The following is a 17,234-nucleotide window of genomic DNA, read 5'->3' on the forward strand; positions in this document are numbered from 1 at the left end:
CCATGTGACCATTTTCTCCGAGGGCAACCCACCGAGTTCCACCGCCTCTTTTCCCAGAAAAAAAGCCCTGGATCTCCCTATGGACTGGCTCACTGCTTTCAGGCACAAGTTCTCAATAACTTGCATTCAGCCTGGTACTTGGCTGCCATCCTCAGCATTGTCTTATCAAGGTAGGCCGTTTTCTCCTGGAGTCTTGATGTTGGGGTAAGGCATGCCCACCGTGATCACACACCTTCTCAAACCATTGGAAAAATGTATCCCTTTGCTCAACTTCCCACCGACTACAGAAAACAGCAATGCTCCTGTCATGGTGGCTCCTGCATGGCTGCAATGCTTGATGTACTTGGCATATTCTGCCAGCACTTGCTCCATCTAGTTTGCCCTCATTGGTTCTTAAAATACCTTCTTCTTAGCTGCCAGGCAGGTGAGCAGTCCAGTCTTTTCCCAGTGCTTGTACACCTATTTCTTGTACTCGTAGGAAAGAAAGAAGCATACCACACCTGCAGGGGAAATGTTGAAGAGGTTACTGAGAATTTGCCCTGTCTCCTCTATCATCTGAGGTAGGTTCTCTTCTCATAGGTAAACTCCAACTATTGACTAGATGGGCCGCTAGAGGATGATGGGTTAAATGTTGTCTGTCACATGACCACAGGAGAATTCCTCAAGCCTGCCAGTGCTGACACCCATGCAGGTGAGCAGCAGTTCTCAGAAATCGGCCACCAGCTGCATTGCGCCATCTGTGATCACCAACACTCCTTTAATACCTTGGCAAAATGTACCGCTGGGTTCAGCCAGAGGAAGCGAAAGTGCCTTGCCTGGGGAGAATGACTCTCCCGTCTTGATGGCAGTGGTGAGTGCAGCCAGCAAGCCCTCAATGTGCATCAGAGGAGAAGCCATCTTGGGCAGGCCATCACCAACCTCTTCAGGAGGGCTCTGTGGCTTGCCTTCTTTCCAGTTGCAGGAAGTTCTGCAGGCCAGCCATCTTTTGTTCTTCTGGCCTAATCTTCAGAGCTCCAGAAGCTTTGTGTCTTTCCAAAGAACCAAATAGCTTCCTTCTGATGAAAGTCCTCTCACAGTATTGCTGAACCCATCTGGTAGCATATGTGCCTTCTGATAGCTGAGTGCAAATAATGCAGTGAAGTTACGCTGTGCTGATTAAAGAGGCAAAAAGTTTTATTTGAGGAAGTTACATACTTGAGGGAAAGGGGGAGAGATAGATCCTAGCTATCTGACTACATCTTGCAGAGACAGAGAAGAAGTGTGGAACAGGAGAGAGAAGAAGCAGGATATTGCCCTGTTTAGCCCAATAGGAGACAAGACAAGGAAATGACCCCCCAGGAAACAAGAGAGGTGCTACTCTCACTGTCCTAACTAAGCGATCCTTGCTGCCCCCTGCATGGAAAGGCTCTTCTTCCTTCTTGCTGCTGCAGAACACCAGACATTGCTGTTTCCAACATCCCTTCTCAATGTCTAGTTGGTCCAGCATGGAGGCATGCCATGGTGAGAGAATAGTGAAAGGTCAAGAGAACTGCTTTACCTGCTCCAGGCACTCAAGGTTAGAGTGTCAGATGAAGAGAGCTGAGAGCTCCTAAATTCAAATTACGACTGTCTCATAGAATTCACTTAGTGACCTTAGACCAGTCACTCTCTCTTAGCACAATCTGCGTTACAGGGTAGTTGTGAGGATAAAATGGAGCCAAGTGTCCCATGTATGAGATCTTTGGAAAAGAGAAGGGATAAAAACTGACTTGATATGTGCCATGCCACAGAATTTCAGTTGTGATTATCTTTCTTTTTACTTGGATTTTGATTCACCTGAACTGGAATTTAATTTTTATATGGTTTAAACATATAAAAATCATCTAAAATATACACAAAAAAGGTAAAACCCTTCTTTCCCTCTGAACTTCCTGAGCTCACACCTGTCAAAAGCGGGGAAGGGGGAAGCCCAGGAACAGCTGGATAAAACCGAAGTCTTTCTTTGCCTCCTAATAACTCCATCGATCTTGATTCCATCTCTCTGGATCCCGCCCCCCCCCCCTTGAAGGATTCACTTGCCAAAAGGGAACGGGCAGCTGATCCATTTTGCAAAGTTGTACTTAATTGGAGAAATCCACCCTGAGCACGCGTGAAAATGTGTTGTCATCCCGAGGTGCATGTTAATTAGGGAGGCAATATGCTTAACCACCAGTCCTAGCCTGTAGGAAAAAATGTATAGCCCAAGGAAAAATGTAACGTCTCCCCACCCCACTTCTTCTCCTTTGGCTTTCCCAAGCAGTTACTGATGATGTATTTGTTAATCAGTCATATTCTAAAACTGCTGTTGGGGATCCCATGAGCATTTCTTTTGCCCAGGGCCGTGTCCTTAGAAGTAAGGGAGCAGAGCTGCCTGCTACTGAGTCAGGCCTTTGGCCCGGGTGACCCGGGACTTCCGAAGCTCTCCCAGGCCTGAGGCAGGAGTCAGAGTCTCCCCCCTGCCCCTTTTAAAGCAGGGAGGCCTGGAATTGGTTCTGTGTGTCAGGCACTGTGGTGTTGCATGCAGCTGTGGGATCTTTCATAGCCTAAAAGCCATCATCATCAGCTGAGGAGCTGGGAAACCTGAGCTGCAAGAAGAGGTCTTTCCCGGCTAGGCTGGTCAGATTTGAAGTTCTGGCCCCGAGAGTCCAGTTCTGGAGCTCAGGGATAGGTTTGTATGGTTTCTATGTTGGTGCTGTGGTTCTGATACATGAGAGGGGTCCTTTCCTACCTTAGATCAATTGATAGGCTATGATTATGAGTTTCTGTCATTTTTTTCCAGCTGAGTTCTAGATATGATTTACCAGTTTCTGCTGAATGGTGCTTCAGAGAGCCAAAACACATGAGAAGAAATACCTAGATTCAGCACGTGTTCTCTTACCTCAAGGTTTGCCGGGATCTGTAGGCGTCCTGGAAGCTTAAAGTTTAGCATTTACAGAGCAGCAGGAAGGGAAATACAGGCGCCTGTATTTCCCTTCCCCTTCCTGCTGCTCTGTAAATGCTAAACTTGTTCTCTTACCTCAAGGTTTGCCGGGAAGTGTAGATGTCTTGGCAGCTTAAAGTTTAGCATTTACAGAGCAGCAGGAAGGGGAAGGGAAATACAGGCGCCTGTATTTCCCTTCCTGCTGCTCTGTAAATGCTAAACTTTAAGCTTCCAGGACGCCTACAGATCCCGGCAAACCTTGAGGTAAGAGAACACGTGCTGAATCTGGGTATTTCTTCTCGTGTGTTTTGGCTCAGAATTTCCCCCACTTTTGAAAATTCTTATTGAATCAACACAGAAAATAAAACCTACAATATGTGTCTGCAAATATTTGATGTTGGTCAATAAATGCAGAGTCTCAGAGATTAATGAAATAGTGGGGTAGAGCATCCAATTCTGCCAAAGCAATGGGATAAGTCTTTAAACCTTATGCCTGTTGCTGTTATGGATTAAGTGGTGTAATTTGATGGAGAGCCATTTTGATGTAGTGGTTAAGAGTGGCAGGACTCTTATTTGGAGAACCGGATTTGACTCCCCACTCGTCCGCTTGAAGCCAGCTGGGTGACCTTGGCTCAGTCACAGCTTTTCAGAGCTCTCTCAGCCCCACCCACCTCACAAGGTGATTGTTGTGAGGATAATAAACACACTTTGTAAACTGCTTGAGTTGTCATTAAGTTGTCCTGGAGTGAGTGAGTGTCCATTCAGCCTTATTAATTTTGTATTAGAATAGTCATTTATTTTTGAGGATGTTAATATACTCTTAAACTATTTCCCTGTCTCTTGGAACCCAACTGATGGTCAGTGGAAATGGACCCTCCATGCCCTTATAGTTATGGGCAGCCCAATCCAGTGGCCCATTTCAGTGCCAGTGGCCATGTGTCAGTGTAACTGTGGCGCCACTCGTCTGCTCCCTATGGACTTTGGTGGGCGAGCTATGCCAGCTCGTGAGCCCCCAAAGGCATGGAATGACTGCCGCTGAGAGTGCCTGCACCACCATTCCTCTGACAACCCTGCCAGCACCCATCAATAGTTGTGTCTCCTCCCTGACCGACAACTGAGGGGCAAGGAACAGCACAGCCAATGGGCAGACTGTGATCTCCACGGCCCACCAACACCGTCCATCGTCCACCCCTGCCAGGCAGCATGCAGCTGGGGACAATGTGCCCCCGCAGCCATGGCACCTGCGCTGAGGCACCTGGCTGGAGGAAGCCGCCTGGTTGAGTAGCAGGGAGGGTGTGCAGGCTCACCCATCGGAGGCTAGCAGCAGTTGTGGGCATCGTGAGTGGTCAGGAAAGGCTTGGCCTGGCCATAAGCTGGGCTGCGTCCACCGACACCAGCTGCCAAGGTCTTCCCCTTGTTCTCTGCCTTTGTGCCCCCACCCCTAACCCCAGTAGAGGCCATAAGCCCTCATGCCCCCAGGGCTTTTTCATGTTTAAAAAAATCTTCAATTGAAAATTGTTGTATCATTATAGATTATATCTGTTTGTGTATCAGATCCTCTGAATTACGTTATTTCGTTTTTTAAAAGGTAAGCCTCTAGCCCCTTTCATTGCAAAGATATAAGGGAAATGGCATATCTCCAGAATATCAAAAAAACTTACTTTTTAAAATTTTAAAAATGAAAGTTGGGGATTTAGAAAAGCTGATGGATAGGTTAGCAGGGACTTGGGGGCTGTCCAAAAGGCTGTTACCTGCAGGGCTTGCTTGTGAGTTTCTGGCCAGCATCTCACTGGGCAACGACCAAAACAGGATTCTGGGATTTTGGTCCGATCTGGCAAAACAAGTCATAGCCACATCCTGCCAGGGAGTGTGCCTCCCTCCTTGGCCCACCTGAATCAATGAATGTGGCTTCAGACCAGAAGAGGAGGATTTCCTGCTCTCTCCTGGAGGTATCCTGGGATCTTCTGCATTTCCACAAGCCCACTCCAACTTCATTTGCCCCCGGGGAGGGCAGGGAACAACCTTTCCCACTTCCCTGCTGAAATACTCTTTTAAGAACCCATCACTGTCAAAATTCATGATTTGTTGCTCGTGAAACTACCTTGATTAAGTGTGGTTTAGCCTCCCAGCTTCAAGTCTTATCATGTTTCATCTTGAAACAAAGGAACATCTACGCTATCTTTTTTTAAAACTTCAAAGCCAACAGCTCTTGCGTAGAATAGCACGAAAACGAGGCTAATATTAGGCGATGCCTGCACAGCATTAGTAGCTCTTGATGCCCCTTGCTGGGGGAGGATTGATGGTCCTCCCGAGAAATGCCTTTCCCCAGTGACCTTTTTATGTATTGGTGATTAATCTTGTATGTTCTTGGTATCTGGGTTCTGGCATATCTTCGTCTTAATAGTCTCTCTTTCATGTATTTCAATATAGGAAGTGTGACTCTAGGCAAGCAGCTCAGGTCTGATTGAAGACGGATGTTGGGCTTCTGCAAGCTGAGCTCATCTTGATGGCATTCAGATCTTGGGGCTGAATTAATTGCCAGGTTCAGTACGCTGCAGAGTCAGGGCTGGCCCAGCCAGAACGTCTTGCTGCTGTTCAGCTGTGTGAAAGGGTGACAATATTGGACAGCTGCTGGCGGCTGAGATTTCATATTGTACTTGAAAAAGAATGGAAAAATAAGAACCAGCATGAGATGCCCGGGCATCGGATATGCTCACATGCTGGAATTGTGGCATCAAATTTCATATTTATTTATTTATTTCATAGTTCATTCTCCATATTTGAATTCCTGGTTAGGAATTTTGCAGTACAAATCTGGCCAATGAAATTTGATTGGTAAATGTTTAAAGTACTTGTTAGTAATTATTATTCTACTGCAAAAACAGCTCTGCAAAATTTTAGATATTATTGTCAAACCACAAGATGCTATTTTATGGCGAGAGGAAACCCACTTCCAGTTGAAGTTAACAGTCTAAGTGAACGTATGGTTGCTCTAATGGAGAATGCATACTGTGTTCCGTTCTTAATGAGAAAACATTCTTTTACAAAAAGTAATCTGGAAGATCTGTGGCAAACACTCCCCAATAGATAGCCCAGGCCTCATCTCCAGCTCTCGAGACATAATTATTTTCCAGTAGACTGCCGTACTTGGTGAACTTTATGCCTTTACGATGGATCACAAATGCGAGGGAGAGCTTGCAAAGTACCATGTCCTCTGTACTTGGACGTTAGAGTGGAATGTTTTTGATCGTCCCTCCTGGCAATACCTCATCACTTGGAATGGCATTTAATTAAAAAATATTCCTCTTTAACTGATAGCAAATAAAATATAGTATCTGAGAGCACACCCACACCCACACCCACATGTGGAATATTGATAATAATCAAGGTACATCAGCGCATTCCACTAACTGGCACGAACCAGATGCTTTAGAGACCAAGGAACCAGCGGGGGTGGGGGGAGGGTTGGGGGGGGTGGACTTTTTTTTTGCTGTTATATAAAATCATTTAGCGATAGAATATCTGGGAGTGACATAACAGGCAGGTAGTCATAAACAGCAAACATGAAATCCACCTACTTGGGGCTGAAGTTGCACAGACTAATTGCATGTTAATATTTAAGCTCCCACCCTGATGGCCATTGTTTGTAACTCTTCTCTCCAATCACAAATAGACTAATAAATTGTCTGGGATTTCATTGTGGCTTCTTAAGATACATTCCTGGCTTTCTTTGTTAACCAGTGGGATTCATCCTGCTGAAAGCTGGTGGGTAGAATCATTCCACCTTGGGGATTTTCAGTCCACCCGGTCACAAATTTTGAAAGTGCAAACTTTAACTTCCAAGTTAGGAACAGAAACTGGAAATCTGTACGCCTGTCCAAGCCAATATTTTGCCATTTTCTCACAAGATGACTGGCAGTGCAGTCCTAGGTAGACTTACACTCTTCTGAGTTCATTGAAATTAAAGGGTTTAGAAGTATGTAAATCTTCTTAGGATTGCATTGTTAGTACTGCATCTTCTGCTGTTAAAACTTTAGTAGAATTTCCTTTTCCTTCTCTGGCATCAGGCCCTGGACTGTTTTATCACTAGGCTGTATGGAGGATTAATAGTTTTCTTTGGTTCCTTCCTTTTCTTCTTCTGCGATGGCTTTAGTTTTGCTGTAAGTAGGAGACATTCCAAAATGAATTCCAGAATTGGACTGTGTGCAGTTTGCTGCAGATTTCTGTTCATTCTGCAAATGTGTATTTTCTTCCTCCCTGCGATGCTTATATATGCATGACTGCATCCACAATATGTGTGTGTGTGTGTGTGCACGTGCATGGTGTATTCCAAATGTACAACAGGAAAACACCACATTAAAAGAATCCGGATGTAATCTTACATAAAATCCAGTCTAGGAATCTCTCTTTTAATGTTTTTATCAATGTAGACAGACAATAGAGAGGGGGAAGGGGAAGCATTGGATGCTGCAGCAAACTATGGAGACAGAATTCTATGTACAATTTTTGAAAAAAGAAAACAGAAATTGAACAACGGAGGCTTCCCAGTGCATTGGTACTTTTTTTGGCGGCAAGACCAGGCAATTTAGAACTGTAAAATACCTGTGCAAAAAGTATAACACATAGGCAGGGCTTTTTTTCTGGGAAAAGAGGTGGTGGAACTCAGTGGATTGCCCTCGAAGAAAATGGTCACATGGCTGGTGGCCCCGCCCCCTGATGTCCAGACAGAGGGGAGTTTAGATTGCCTTCTGCGCTGCCGAGCGACACAGAGGACAATCTCAACTCCCCTCTGTCTGGAGATCAGGGGGCGGGGCCACCAGCAATGTGACCATTTTCAAGAGGTTCCGGAACTCCGATCCACCGCGTTTGAGCTGAAAAAAAGCCCTGCATATAGGACAGAAGAAGGTTAAAGGATATATTTAGCCTGGAGAAGAGAAGGCTGAGGGGAGACATAATTGCTCCCTTCTAGTAGAGGCTTATTCTGCGCTGCTGCAGAGGACAAGGCTAGATCTCCTGGGCTAAAGGAACAGGAAGGGAGATTTCAGTTGACCCTACAGAAGAACTTTTCAGTTGTGAGAATGGTTCCACAATGGAACCAATTTCTCGGGATAGAGGTGGGCTCCGCCTGACTGGAGGTCTTCAAGAAGACAATACTCGGGGATGCTCACACTTCAGATTAGATGGCCTGTACCAAAGAGGGGATTGGGCTAGAGGACCTCTACAGCCTCTTCCAGCTCTACGATACTATGAAAAGTAGAATGGGCACACTTACCAATGATTGTTAGAACTCCCTTCTTCCCTTCTTCTGCCTCACAGGGTTAGGGTTGGGGTTCGTTGGTAACGATGTGTGCTTGAACCGGAGCTGTGCACCCACAACACCTGTCTATAAAGAGCCCACAAAGGCTATCAACCCTTTGGCACGTGCTCCATTTCCAGCCCTGATTCTGAGCCCAAGAGTGACGGAACATCCAGCCCGGGCCTAGATGAAGTCACTGCAGTGAATGAAGGGCTACCGCTCATGTGATGTGGAGGAGGAAGTCCTGGGCTGCTTATCTTTATTTGAAAATGTTTAAAAATATCAATGTGAAATGGGCAATAAAGATATGTTGCAAGAGATTTTAAATCTGACATGGTTCCTGGTAGCTCATTTTAGTGGTTGTTTTTTGGAGTAATGCCTCATCATGTGTGGGACCTCTGAGCATGAGTAACTGTAGTCAGGACTAGACATGGGCATGAACAGAAAAAAACCCCGAACATGGTGTTCATTGTTTGTTGCTATCCACGAACAACGAACATTGACAAACATGACCTGTTCACGAACATGTTTGTTGTTCGTTGTTCATGGGGGCCAGCAGGCTCTCCTCCAGCCATCAAGATCCCTACCACACCACTCCCAGAAATCCTACCTGAGCAGGCAGCAGGAAATGTACCAGTAATAAATAATAGCTTGGCCCAGAGCCTGGCAGCAGCCCTGGAACTTGAAGAGGTAGATCCCTATTCCACCACACACAAAGAAAATTCAAGCTCCAATGCACTCTCTCTGTCTCTCTCTCAAAATGCCAACAGCCACTCTCTTCCTCTCCACAGTCTGCAAACTAAGCCAGAGCTGGAAGACTCCTCCCCCCTGCTCCCTTGTAACAAATTTGGAGCTCCACACTTGAAAGGAAGACCTGCCTATCAAGCTAAATTGGGCTTAGATTGGGGTTTCCAGGGCAACAGCAGGAGTTCAGGCAGTCCCTGCTTCTGGTTGCCAAGGGAATTGATTGCAGGCACCAGACTGTCTGGCTTGATGAACAGCAACGGACGAGTCTTGCAACGACCACCTGTTCATTTAGAATGGGGCCTCAGGAACAGCTTGTTTGCGAACAGCTGATTGGGCTGTTTGTGGCTTTTTAAAGTTCGTATTGCTGTTTGTGCCCATCTCTAGTCAGGACCGGCCCACAGCTTTGGCATTTGGGACATGGGAGAGGCTTTGAAGCATGTGTGAATCTTGCTTCTCTTTTTTTGAAAAATTAACTGTAGGAAAAGCTATGCAAGATGTTTGTAATATATTTTTACTCATTCAGAGAAACTAAATAAAGAAGTTTTTAAAAAATATTTAAAACTGTAAGAGAATTTCTCCAAGTCTCAACAGAATTTCAAAGAGAGTCCGGAGAGGCACCCAAATGGCTGCATTTCCTGGCAAACTAATGTTTATTGCTCTGTAGTTGCAGCAGGCCACCAAGAAGAATGTGAAAACAGGGAAACAGCCTAAGTTGGCTGAGGCCGCCCCGGAAACTGTCTGGAAAATTCAATTTTGTCTCCCCAAAGAATATGAGATAATGGGGGCCCGCGGAGAATTCTTATCAGACTTCTGTTTTCTTGCTGGTCTCTTGGTTGGTTGCATTTTTGAATGAAACGGTTTAGGGAACATTGTAAGCTCTGGGAGGCACTGCCTTGTATTAGCACATGAAAAGGAAGCACAGGCGATTGGCGAGGCTGCTCTGGTCTGCCGTAGACCAGTGGCCAAATAAACTCTGCGGTGTTTATTGTTTCCCCTCACCTGACCCATTTCTTTGTTTTTATCCTGATATTTCTTCTTGGGCTTATTGTTCACTTCCCTGACTAGCCAAGGGAAGATCAGCTGCCATCAAGGGAAAATAAGATCCAATTGCCCCACTCCCATGCCAACCTGAAGCTGTTTAATGGGTAATTTACTATTTTATTGTAATTTTTAAATGGGTTTTGTTAGCTGCTTTGAGAAGACCGTGAATATTGGGATATAACTCCTCTAACTAAAGAAACCCTCAGTTGAGTTCTGTTTCTTGTGTGATCATGAGCCTTCCTCCAGTGTAAGGAACATGTTCCCCCAGGGGAAGGCTCCAGGGGGAGTGCAATGCGGCCTTTGGATCCTTCCCCGTAGGTCTTGCTGATTACTATTGCTTATTTTTCTAGATTTTGCACTTTAAAAAAAATTAATTAAGATGATTTTACAGGATGGGCCAAAGAGAAAGAAACAGAATGGCAGCAGTCCAGGCAAGATAGGAGGCCACTCGTGCCAACGCTTCTCTCTCTCCCTTCCTACAATAGACTATGCCCTACCACTTAGACCAAAGTGTCTCCCTGTGAGCCCTCCCAAGCTGTTTCAGGAAGGCCAAATGTCCTCAGTACACCATTGGTGAAATGAGTAGAAAAGCCACTTCCTTGTAGTTTTGTTGTGAAAATGAACGGGGAAGGGAAGAGATTATACGTATTGTCGAAGGCTTTCACGGCCGGAGAACGATGGTTGTTGTGGGTTTTCCGGGCTGTATTGCCGTGGTCTTGGCATTGTAGTTCCTGACGTTTTGCCAGCAGCTGTGGCTGGCATCTTCAGAGGTGTAGCACCAAAAGACAGAGATCTCTCAGTGTCACAGTGTGGAAAAGATGTAGGTCATTTGTATCTACTCAGGAGGGGTGGGGTTGAGCAACAGATGCTACGATCAGCAAAAGACAGTAGAGACCCCCTCGCTCTACTTAGAGTGGCCTTAGAGAATGAAGGAAATCATACTTACCCTTAGGGAATAATGGAGACAGTGATTGCGCATAGGGAATACTGGAAAACATGCTTGCCCTTAGGGAGTAATGAAAACAACACTTGCCCAAAGGGAATGATGCAAACCATGCTTGCCCTCAGGGAATCATGGAAAAAGTGATTGCCCATAGGGAATACTGGAAAGCATGCTTGGCTATATGGAATAATGGAGACAGTGATTGCCCATAAGGTATAATGGAGAGAGAGATTGCCCACTGGGAATTAATGAGACAGTGATGGCTCCTAGGAAATAATGGAAACCATGCGTGCCCACAGGGAATAATGGGGACCGCTATTGCTGATAGAGAATAATGTTAAGCATGCTTGTCCTCAGGTAATAATGGGAACAGCAATATCATATAGGGACTAATCAGAACAGCGATTGTCCATAGGGAATCATAGAAACCATGCATGCCCATAGGGAATAACGGGAAAAGCGAATGCCGATAGGGAATAATCAAAACATGGGCATAGGAAACAGCCAATAATGAATAGGGAATAGGGAATAATAATAAGCAGTGATGGTTTATAGGGAATAATGGGACAGAAATTGGCCATAGGGAATGTAGGAAACCGTGCTTGCCCATAAGGAATAATGGGAACAGCGAGTGGCCATAGGGAATATTGGTAAAAATCCTTGATGTAGGGAATAATGGAGAAAGCGATTGCCCATAGGGAATAATAGAGACAACGACTGCCAATAGAGAATTATAGAAAGCATACTTGCACTTAGAAAATAATGAAAACAGCGATTGTCTATTGGGAAAAATGGAGACAATGATTGTCCATAGGTAATAATGGGGACATTAAGTGGCCATAGGGAATAAAGGAAACGTGCTTGCCCATAGGGAAAAATGGGGACAGCTATTGCCCATAGGGAATCATGGAAAGCATGCTTGCACATAGGGAAGAATTGGAATAGCAATTGCCCATAGGGAATAATGGGAAGAGAAGTTCGTTCATAGCGAAAAATGGAAAGAATAAGGAAAAATGGAGATTGCGATTGACCGTAGGGAATAATGAAAACAGCGATTGTCCTTAGGCAATAATGAAAACAGCGACTGACCATAGGGAATACTGAAAACAGTGATAGTCCATAGGGAATAAAGGTGACAGCGAGTGGCCTTAGGGAATAAAGGAAACCATGCTTCCCCTGGGGCATAATGGGGACAGTGATTGCCCATAAGGAATAATGGAAAATTTGCTTTCCCTTAGGGAATAATCCTCATAGGGAATAATGCAAACCATGCTTTCTCCTAGGGAATAATGGAGACTGCGACTGTTCATAGGGAATAATAGAAATGATGCTTGCCCAAAGGGAATAATGGAGCCAGCGACTACCGTATACCCTGCAGCTGTGGACAAGTTTACATCGGGACCACAAAGCGTAGCATCCAGACAAGAATAAAAGAACATGAAAGACACTGCAGACTTGGACAACCTGAAAAATCAGCAGTGGCTGAACATAGCCTAACGCAAACAGGGCACAGTATCTTATTCCAGGACACCAAAATACTGGACAACACTTCCAACTACTTTGTCAGACTGCACAGGGAAGCCATTGAAATTCACAAGCATAAGCAAAACTTCAACAGGAAAGAAGAAACCTTAAGAATGAACAGAGCATGGTTTCCAGTTCTGAAAAACACCAGGCTAACAAAACATTCTATCCCCGACAATAGCCCTGCAGAGAAGATTAGCACATCAAGTACCAATCCATATGCAAAAGAACCTCCTCAGGATACAGTGAAGCCTCCCGCCATTAGCATTCCACACCCTGGGAAACTCTTACAGGATGACTCAGCTCAACCCCACCCCTCCTGAGTAGATACAAATGACCTACATCTTTTCTACACTGTGACACTGAGAGATCTCTGTCTTTTGGTGCTACACCTCTGAAGATGCCAGCCACAGCTGCTGGCGAAACGTCAGGAACTACAATGCCAAGACCACGGCAATACAGCCCGGAAAACCCACAACAACCATCGAAGAGATTATAGTTTTGTTAAGAGATAAAACCAACTGTAAATGCAAAAGAAATCAACATATTTAACTTTTAAAGCCCTGGCATATAAGTCAAGCCCAGAGCTGCGTGTCCTCCTCTTTCTACACATTTTATGTTTTTTTCTAAAAAGGAACAATAGCAAATTCATAAATGCTAATAAATGTAAGAAGTGAATTATATTCTAATAGAGGTATTGACTTACTGTATTGTAGCACCAACAACAACCAGTCTGGGATATAAACCAGGAATAATATTTGCCAATATTCTCCCTGACAAGCAAATGGTGCAGATATATTCTTAATACATTAATACATTGGTTTGAGTAGGCCAAAATCCCTCCAAAGAGCAATACTTTCCAACCAAGTCTTCATAAGTAGTTTCAGCTATGCAGAAAGGGTAGTTCTCTTACCTTAACTGGACAGAAGTTTTTTCGGGTGGTGTTGGAGGAGGAGAAGCAGCACCATTTGGGTATGGGGAGGTATTTGCCCTCCCCCCTCTATATTTCAGTCTGCAAGGGAATGACTGGTAGGGACACATTTCTCTCTGTCCATCACTTGGTTCTACATATGGAGCTGTTGATAACATTGCTATGCTTGTGAATAGAGACCTGTGATTTTTGTAGGGCCCACAGGTGCTGTATGAAGAACTCGGAAAATATATTGTAAGTATACAAACAGAGCCCCGTGGCGCAGAGTGTAAGCTGCAGTACTGCAGCCCAAGCTCTGCTCACGACCTGAGTTCGATCCTGGTGGAAGCCGGGTTCAGGTGGTTGGCTCGAAGCTGACTCAGCCTTCCATCCTTCTGAGTTTGGTAAAATGAGTACCCAGTTTCCTGGGGGTAAAGTGTAGATGACTGGGGAAGGCAATGGCAAACCACCCCATAACAGAAGTCCGCCAAGAAAATGTCGTGATGTGACGTCTCCCCATGGGTCAGTAATGACTTGGTGCTCGCACAGGGGACTACCTTTACCTTACTTATATAGACAGATAGCTAGAGGCAGTGATTAGTATGTAACCTGAACAAGATGAAGAAGGCAGATGGCATGTCGTCTGGAGCAAGATGCAGAGAGGAAACTGTGAGCCAAGATAGTCTTGGCTGGAACCAGGGGCTTCAGTACTGTGGACAGCTCTAAGCAAGACAAGTTGTTCCACTGGGTTCTCTGGAGTTCAGCTGAGAACTTGCTTCTTGGTAACTGTTCCCCAGTCCTCAGAAGAGTGGTAAACATGTTCCTGGGCTGTAGAGAGGCTTCCAGATTTCTTAACTCCACTATTTTGAGTAGATAATTCCTGATTTTCTTTTTTTCTTCTCCCTTGTGCAAGCTGAAATAGTAAGCCTTTATTTCCCTGCTATTTCTTTCTAGAGTTAGGCCCCATGAGGATAAGCTAGAAATAGATTTTTGAAATTCATTTGCACAATCTAGGGTCCATTCTGCAGGGCACACTTTAAGCCGGTGCTTCTGAGTATTCATGCCAATCAATGCTGAATTGGCTTACACTCTCCACGTCCTGCACCGCATAATGTAAAAGTGATAAGGTATCTGCATTTTTATTCCAGAGGTGTTGAGAGGTGTCTGTTTGGAGCTGCCTTTTGCGGGGGGCTGCAGCCAATGTCACTTTTTTAAATTTCAGCACATGCAGTGTTGGAACTCAGTGTGTCCACCAAACCCCTCCCTCTCCCTGCCCCTGTATTTGCTGATCGGACAGTTCCATGCCCATTATTTAAAAAAAAAATTGGAGAGACAATTGGCAATGGAGTTCTGTAGGAACCCTACAAAAAAATTTTTTTCATGCTTGTTCCACTTGCAGATTCTCCTGGCAGCCATTGCAGTTCTGTGTGATTGCTGTGGTGTACTTTGGCGCAAAATGGTGCTTCTCTGCCAAAGCAAAATGTCCAAATGTTGCTGCCCAAATGAACAGCATTCTCATTGACCTCCTCACATCATGTGACCATATTCTGAGATGGGGAGGGCAGATTCTTGAGAGGAGGGCTCCCCCCTCTGTTTCCAAATCACCATGATCATGAGACCCGGGTATAAAGAAAGGAAATAAAATTAAACCCAAGAACCGATCAGTGGGGAATGTGGCTTGCCATCAGGGAACAGAATGAACTTTGTGCTTAAAGGGACAGAATGCACAAACATCACAGCATTGCAACCCTCCCCTAATTAAAAAGGGTGGGGGGGTTGGTTGCTTGGGGTTTGTTGTCAGTCTTCTCCTAACGCAAAAGACTTGGTCAGGTGAGAAAAATGTAATTTTGTGGGTACAGTTTGCAAAGTGGGGAATTTGCAGTCTTGATTTCATAACACCAGCATGAGAAACGACGTCACAGAGTTACACCCCTTTCCTCATTTTTTTTTTAAAAAGAGGGTGGGTTTGGAGAGCTGGGGAAGGAGGGAGTGGTTTCCGCTGGGTGGCCAACCAATCAGCACCCAATGAAAAGAAAAGGGGTGGAGAGAAGCACTAACAGAGTCAGATTTCTGCACACATAAGATGCATTAACAGCAACTTAACAGCAGCTTCAAAAAAAAAGTCATCATACCTGCACAGGGAATAAAATTGGGGGAAAGATGAGGAAAGTTCAGTTCTACAATCCCATGTCTCCTTTTCTCATGCAGAACTCTGGAGATCAAGAGAAGCAGAATGGAATCTGAATCGCTGTAAATTGACCGTATGGAAAACACCAAGTTTTGCTTTGGCCTTTGCAAATAGTTTAGTTAGAACTAATTCCTAATTAAGGACAGAAGGATCTTATTCTTGTTGTGCTTTGCTTGCAACACAAAACACATCCCTGGGGTCTTGAAGATGCATCTGCACTCTTTGTCAGTGTCAGATTCTCTTTTTCTCAAACCTCATAAACCATATTCTCAGTTTCATATATATATAAACTTCTCTACCACAACACAGGCTCTAAATGTAGAGCAGCAACCCACATGAAAGCACTCGTAACTTTGGACTAATTTTTCTTAATTTTTGGTCAAATTAGCAGGTAATTAACAGAGAGTGGAGCGCATGTCATTTTGGGCTCGTGCTAAGTATGAGGGAAAGATGCTCTTACATTGGAAAGCATTCAGGTCTCCTCTGCTTCTTGCCAGGAAAAATTCCTTTGATTTATTGTATTGCAACACCAGGAGCTCTGAGCCCAACAGGATGTTGTTGGATGATGTGGAATGAAACAGGCTTGACTCACCCTGGCTGTCGTCACACAGGCCCTTATTTCGTCAGTTTTGCAGTAGAAATCATTTCTTCTGTTATCGTTATTAGAACAGATTCTCCCATCTTTTGACGACTGCTTGCGCTTCCAGTCAGTCACATTAAAAGGGAAAAGTGCAATTCGACGGTCAGTCAAAGTGCCTCCGGAAATGGGGCCCTAAAAATCCTGCCCCTTTAAAAAAAATTTTTCCGCATATTTGCACTATATCACTCTTCTATTATATCAATGTTGTGCTGGGCCAACCCAAAAGCCAACCATGATAGGTAGCAGAGGTTTCCCGCCCATGGCAGAATAGCGCTATAGCGCTATAAGGCTGATGTTTAAAAAAAAAAAATTACTTTGAGGCTTAATTGTGGGTCGCGCTGGGGCTTGTGGGAGTGTAGAGCAGGATAATCAGTGTTAGGTGAGACAGATAATCGGGGAGAGTGAGTGTTTTGGTGTTGCAAAGCGTTTATAGTCGATCCAGGGCATTCACATGGAAGTGGATAAAGACAACATAAAGAGTCACAAAGCGTGAATTGGGGAGAATGGCGAAATCGCAAGAGAGCTGGAATAAGGTAGCATTCAGTGGGAGATGGCACTAGTTTGGCGCTAAATTTATGGCCGTGTGACGACAGCCCCTCTTCCTTCCAAGGTCCCTGACCAGCAAATGCTCTATTGAGCACAAGCCATGCGCCCCAGGCTGCCCTGGCCAGGCAGCTGCGTGAGCAGAGAACTTCTGCCCACCTCCCCTCCCTCTTCCAAAGGCTCAAGAGGCTATTTTGGAACTGTCTGAGACACCCTGATGGCAACATCCTGTGGACTACATTTCCCAGGGTGCATCTTGCTGTGGGATAAAGGAGAGGGAGGCAGGAAGGTCCAGGGATATGTTCTTTCTTCCTTACTAGTCACTGTTGGCTGCCTCTCCCTTCCAAATTGACCTGGCCTAGCAGGAACGAAGTAATTGTGGTTGGAAAGAATTTCTGTATCTTTCATTTTATTTTAAACATTTCTGCTTTAATTTAGAGACTCCCCAGGGATGACAAAGATAT

At 44.9% G+C, this 17,234-nt stretch overlaps 1 pseudogene; it reads right to left on the minus strand.

The window, feature by feature from the left end:
* The window catches only part of LOC129338474 (ATP-dependent DNA helicase DDX11-like), a 75,312-nt pseudogene that overhangs the window by 18,401 nt on the left and 39,677 nt on the right, over positions 1–17,234 (minus strand).

This window comes from Eublepharis macularius, chromosome 12, assembly GCF_028583425.1.
Source record: "Eublepharis macularius isolate TG4126 chromosome 12, MPM_Emac_v1.0, whole genome shotgun sequence".
In the NCBI taxonomy this organism is placed as follows: domain Eukaryota; kingdom Metazoa; phylum Chordata; class Lepidosauria; order Squamata; family Eublepharidae; genus Eublepharis; species Eublepharis macularius.